Source organism: Abramis brama (assembly GCF_963993115.1).
Source record: "Abramis brama genome assembly, chromosome: 7".
Lineage (NCBI taxonomy): Eukaryota > Metazoa > Chordata > Actinopteri > Cypriniformes > Leuciscidae > Abramis > Abramis brama.
Window position 1 is genome coordinate 43,442,607 of NC_139969.1, and position 6,507 is coordinate 43,449,113.

At 37.6% G+C, this 6,507-nt stretch overlaps 1 long non-coding RNA gene across 1 annotated transcript; it reads left to right on the plus strand.

Annotated features, from left to right (window-relative positions):
- Positions 1-3,372: 3,372 nt before the first annotated feature.
- On the plus strand, positions 3,373-5,815 carry LOC311087392. Its single transcript, XR_014607262.1, has 2 exons — positions 3,373-3,581; positions 3,914-5,815. It is a non-coding gene; the product is annotated as an uncharacterized lncRNA (long non-coding RNA).
- Positions 5,816-6,507: the final 692 nt, after the last annotated feature.

Here is a 6,507-nt window from a genome sequence, read left to right on the forward strand (position 1 = left end):
ATGACTGGTTTGTTATTTAGTGTTGCCTGTCAAGATTTCATGAAACAATGGCAGAACAAAACGCCAGCAGCAACGGATCGAGTAAATTATTATATCAACAGATCAAGTGGAGAAGATTATAATGACAATCAGATGAGGGAATTTCTCAGTAAACTTGAGTTTGCAGACCCATTAATTATCAAGATCATTTCAGCCATTGAGATTCCAATCATGATCTTAACTCTGTTTGCGTTGTGTGCTCTTATCAAATCTCATCGCTCCACTCCAGTGTTTGTTATTCATTTGATTCTTTCAGATCTCATTCAGATCATTTGTAGATTAACATTCACAATCACAAGGTCATGGGATGCCTATTATGCATATTTGTATAGTTTGATTGTGGGTGTGTATTTTATTAGAGATGTTCCGATACCCTTTTTTCCTTCCCGATACCGATTCCGATACCTAAACTCAGGGTATCGGCCGATACCGAGTACTAATCCGATACCTGGGTGTGTATCTATACAGCTGCAATTCATACTAGCCCTGTATGAATTGATAGAATTATTTTATAAAAGGTATTTTAGTTTTACAATATAACTGTATAAAAAAGTGCAACAAATAAATCTAGGAATCTAAAAAATGATATATGAATAATAGGGGTGTAACAGTCCACAAATTCACGGTTCGGTTCAATACCATACACTGGTGTCACGGTTCGGTACGTTTTCAATACAGCAAAAAGAAAGAAATGGCAGAGAAATTTCCTCGATTTACATTTTTTATTTATTTATTTTTTATTAAAACTAACATCATAAAGTATGATCATTTTTTACTTTGAGCAATGATGGAGCTATACTTGACATATAAAACAAAAACAGCTCCTTATAAAAAAATGAAATGTAATATTGTAGTAACGTTAGTTATAAACAAAGGTTTATTTTATTTCAGATTAACATTTGAGGGCAGCAATTTTATTCATAATGTCAAAATAAAACCAACGTAACGTTACTTGAAAGCACAATGTTCCTGGTTTCCACGTCAGCGCTGTTTGATCCGTTAATAACGGAGAATGTGAATGCTTCTCACTAGATTTCGCAGCGATGTTATTAAGTTACTTCAGTGGCGAATTCAAATGCTTTCTTTACTGGATCTCTTAGTGCTGTGTAGTAACAGTGTAGCTTGATCACGATCGGCTCGCGCTGCATTGTTCCAAACTGTTTAATGGTCCGTGAAGCACAAAATAACGAGTAGCGCAGTTTTGTTCCGTTTTCATTATGTTTGCCATTTGATGTTGGGCGCCAGCGTCTCTTACATTATGCGCTTGCCACGCGCCTACATTTGAAAATTTGCGTTTTCATTTCTTCTTCGCTGCTCTAAACAGTGGTTGCTTGTGGCAACAGCACAACTTCCTGTGTTGCCACAAGCAACCACTGTTTAGAGCAGCGAAGAAGAATTGGTCTCCGATTTGCAGCGTTAAGCAAAGCTAGCGTGCATAACTAGGTATTGTTTAAGAAAATGGTATCGGATCGGTACATGGGTAGATGTACTCGCCAATACCGATGCCAGAATTTTTATTGGTATCGGCGGCATTTCCGATACTAGTATCGGAATCGGAACAACCCTATATTTTATGGCATGTGTTGCTTTTGAACGATATCTTCTGGTTTCTCATCCTATCTGGTACAGATCTCAACATTCACTAAAAGTCTGCTGTGTCGTTTCTGTGATCATCTGGTTTGTTCCTCTGATCTTTGCAGACGTTAATTCTCTTTGGCTGTTTAGCTATCTGTCCCAATCGATCGGCTGTTTAATCCCCTACCCAATAATCATTCTGTGTTTTGTTGGCACTTGTCACGGTCTTTCACGCGCAATATCACTTACTTCTCTAAAGCGCAAGAAAATTTTGGCCAGTTTGTTCCTGGTGCTTCTGACTTACACTTTTCTCATTCTCCCCTTTGTAATCCTGAGTTTTATTATAGATAATTTTTACATTTACAGCTATATATTGTTTTATATATTTGTGTATTTGTCTAGTTATCTCCTCTTTCTGAACCCACTGGCTGGCTGTGTATTGTACATGTTCTTGAGGCCTGATGTTGGAGGGTTAATGAAGTCTGTTCTCTGCTGTTGTAGAACTGACACACATCAGAGTTCGACACACAGCCGGGACGAACACTCTCGAGACAGTAGTGCAGCGTTTGCCTGCTGTGTTTCAATGCAAAAGCCTGCATCTCATTCACAGACCACCTGCAGTTCAGTTTAACCCCCTGAGGTCGGCAATCGCCGGCGTGATCTGCTCGCTTTTTTCCTTATCAGTGCAAGAGAGAGTTACTATTTTGATTTTGATTTTGACATACTTGTGTTATACATCAATCGATCCTGTTAAGTGTGTATTTTTTTGTGTATACTCAATAAAAACAAAGTGTTGTAGCTTTTTGTCAAATAAAGAAAAATAAACATGAAGCGAGTTCTGCCTTCTTTCTGTCAGTGAAGTCCATTCTGAAATGCGTCCGAAAATGAACTGTAACTCAGCAAATACTCAGTCAAACAGGCACACAGGCATGACGCTTGAATTCTCTTCTTTTTAATGAAGTATTTTTTATAAAAAACAAATATTCTCAGTTTATGTAATTTGTATGAAAAGAGAGAGATGTCAGTCGTTCTATTAGTTTGTAGTTTCTCTGCATTTACATACTTGTTACCTGTGGTAATTACCAATAACCAACTATAACTTACCATATATTTACCCGGTAAATACCTAGTAATTAGTTTGTAGTTTCTCTGCATTTACATTCTTGTTACCTGTGGTAATTACCAATAACAAACTATATAACTTACCATATATTTACCAGGTAAATACCTAGTAATTAGGGGACTGTAAAAGGAAGGGTTACCGAATTGTTTAAAGCAGGTTTGGAAGTTTTCTTTAAGGTCCTGTAGGAACCAGTTTTCATTTCAGGTTCTTGATATTCATTTGATGATGATGTGATCAGCTCATAAACTTCATCATCTGTCGTTTGATGTTCATTATGATTCCAGGGAAGATCATGAGATCATCTCATCCGTGAGTTTATATAGTCAACTATCTTTGTATTTCAGCCTCTGGTCTCACTGTGATCATTTGCACTTAAACTAGTTTCCTTTAATTGACATTGAGTGTGATTTCAGTCCGTCAGCAACACATATTTCCATTTCTTAAAGAAAACAGGCTTGCAGAGCAGCAGAAGATTCAATATTTTAGAGAGATCAACGTATCTGTGCTTATTCTACTGAGGATATGAATAAACGCTGAGTAAACTTTAAAACTGAAAGCATCAGATATAAAGCGTTTTCGGATTACTTCAGTCGTCGTAGTTGAGCCGAACCGTTTGTGAAAGTTAGACAGTTGCACACGTTGGATCAAATAGTTTGTCTGTAATCTCAGGCATTTCCTACATTAGATCCACAAGCTTTAAGATGTGTGTTTTTACAGTGTGTGCAGTGAATGAAGAGCTCTTTAAACACGGCAGTGGAAACTTGTGAAACATCTGTCAGTCTGTGTGTTGCTCCACAAACTTCTGCTTTGACCTGCAGACGAAACACACAATCCTGTCAGTAACGTAAGTTCTTCAAGATTTACTCCTAGTTTAATAAACCATTGTACACTTGCAGCTGTGCTGGACTGAATATTCAGAACAACAGCATTCTTGCTTCTGTGATATTGTTCAAATGGAGGATTTCCAAACTTTAATCTTACATTTCACGTATTTCAAGCTTTCTAACATTACACACATCTCCTCTAAAGAACATGTCAAGCAAACTGAGGAAACTTTATTTCAACAATCACACAGAAAACAAGTTATGGCATATATTTTTCCCTAATGTTTTTAATAAAGTAGTAAATAGTAAATGAATGCATGTTTTTTAAACTAATGACTGGTTTGTTATTTAGTGTTGCCTGTCAAGATTTCATGAAACAATGGCAGAACAAAACGCCAGTATCACCGGATCCAGTGAAGATTATGATTATATCAACGGATCAAGTGGAGTAAATTATGGAGATGATAGGAGCCGTCAGATATGGGAATTTTACTTGAAACTTCGATCTGCAAACCCATTAATTATCATGATAATTTCAGCCATTGAGATTCTAATCATGATCTTAACTCTGTTTGCGTTGTGTGCTCTTATCAAATCTCATCGCTCCACTCCAGTGTTTGTTATTAATTTGATTCTTTCAGATCTCATTCAGATCATTTGTAGATTAACATGGACAATCACAAGGTCATTGGATGCCTATATTGCATATCATTATAGTTTGATTGTGGGTCTGTATTTTATGGCATGTGTTGCTTTTGAACGATATCTTATGGTTTCTCATCCTATCTGGTACAGATCTCATCATTCACTAAAAGTCTGCTGTGTCGTTTCTGTGATCATCTGGTTTGTTCCTCTGATCTTTGCAGTCATACGCTTTACAGACGTTAACTCTCTTTGGCTGTTTAGACTTCTGTCCCTATCGATCGCCTGTTTAATCCCCTACCCGATAATCATTCTGTGTTTTGTTGGCACTTGTCGCGGTCTTTCACGCACAATATCACTTACTTCTCTAAAGCGCAAGCAAATTTTGGCCAGTTTGTTCCTGGTGCTTCTGACTTACACTTTTCTCATTCTCCCCTTCATAATCCTGAGTTTTACTGTAGGTCATGTTTACAGGTACAGCTATAAATTGTTTTGTATATTTGTGTATTTGTCTGATTATCTCCTGTATCTGAACCCACTGGCTGACTGTGTATTGTACATGTTCTTGAGGCCTGATGTTGGAGGGTTAATGAAGTCTGTTCTCTGCTGTTGTAGAACTGACACACATCAGAGTTCGACACACAGCCGGGACGAACACTCTCGAGACAGTAGTGCAGCGTTTGCCTGCTGTGTTTCAATGCAAAAGCCTGCGTCTCATTCACAGACCGCCTGCAGTTCAGTTTAAACATCTGCACTCAATAAATGAAGTCAATGTCATTCTTTTCACTCACACACCCTTCCTTTCTGTGACATTTAGGGTTATTAGAGATAACTCTTGACTCATAAAACTCAAAACTCAATTGCTCTGTTTGCGCTCCATTAAACACATCCGGTAAACAGAGTTTTATTAAAGATGTATTGATGTGCCGTTGATGCTTCTGCTGACGTTCTGTATCAGCAGGACTTTATCATACGATGGAGAGGAGGGTTGTATAAAGCACGGTTTATTCTCATTAATTCCCCCGATAGACTGACAGATCAACAACATCAAGTAGTTTCATGTCATAGTCTTGCTTGTGTTCCTAATGCATGTACATTATACTCTTTTACCAAATAATTACTATTCACGCTATTATTTAAAGCACTTGAATATTGTTAGTTTAACTTCTATTGTTCTCCTCATTTGTAAATCGCTTTGGATTAAAGCGTCTGCTAAATGATTCAATGTAAATGTATTAAAAAGATGGTTCACTCAAAAATGAAAACTGACATAATGTACATATTCCCTCATGTCGACCAAAAGCTGGATAACTTTCTTTCTTCTGTGGAACATAAAAGACAATATTTAGAGATTTATTTGTCCATACATTAGAAGTCAGTGGACAGTTTTGGGTGAACTATCCCTAAAAAGACTTGATTTAAAGTGCACAGAATATATTAGAAGAGTACTAAGTTTATATACAAATATTAACCAGAGCTTGCATGGAAATCAGAAGAGAGTTATTTGTAATATTGTTGTGTCTTTATAGAAGTGTTTCATATCGAGTCAGAGACTGTCCTGTATTCTCTCTCTTCTATCATTAATATAATTAAAGAGCTCTCAGTTCTCCTGTATGTGTTTCTGTCTGTGATTATTTGACAAATAACAACTGAGAAGGTCCACTTCCAGAAGAGCGAATCCACATGCTCGTATGACTTTAATACAAAGACTCCACATGGAAAGAGCTCTCGCTCTGCTACAGTATAAGCCTTATTCCGCCTCTCCCACTGTTAATACTTCACTCTTCCGCATTTTTTCATCCGACTTCTAAATTGTGAGCACAGAGAAAACTTCGTCTGACGATCAGATGGTCTCATATTGTCACATCCATCGTCTTTGTTAACATGGGTAGACTATATAGAGAAGTGGCCAGAGGTAACCTATGGGGACATATTTAACTACTTCGTCCTGTCAGAATGAGTTAATGGAGCAGCAATGAAAAATTATAAAAGTGCTGAGGCCTATCAATATTTACATAGTGGGAAAGTGGGTCGTGTACTCTTACACAGTGAGGGTGATTTCATCTTTTTAAAGCAAATGCACCCCAGCCAGTCGAGCAGTCCAAACCACTCTGCGTGGGTGCTAGTTAGTCACCAGGGACCAGTGGAGACTACTGGATGCTCGTGCATCGCTGCTTTGGGAAGGTCCTGTAGCCACGCAGACTCTATATTATGGAAGGTAAGACTATCACATTAGAGGCACAAATTATTTGCTCTTATCATCCGATGGAAGTTGTATCTCTCTATTAGTGTTACTTGATCTTA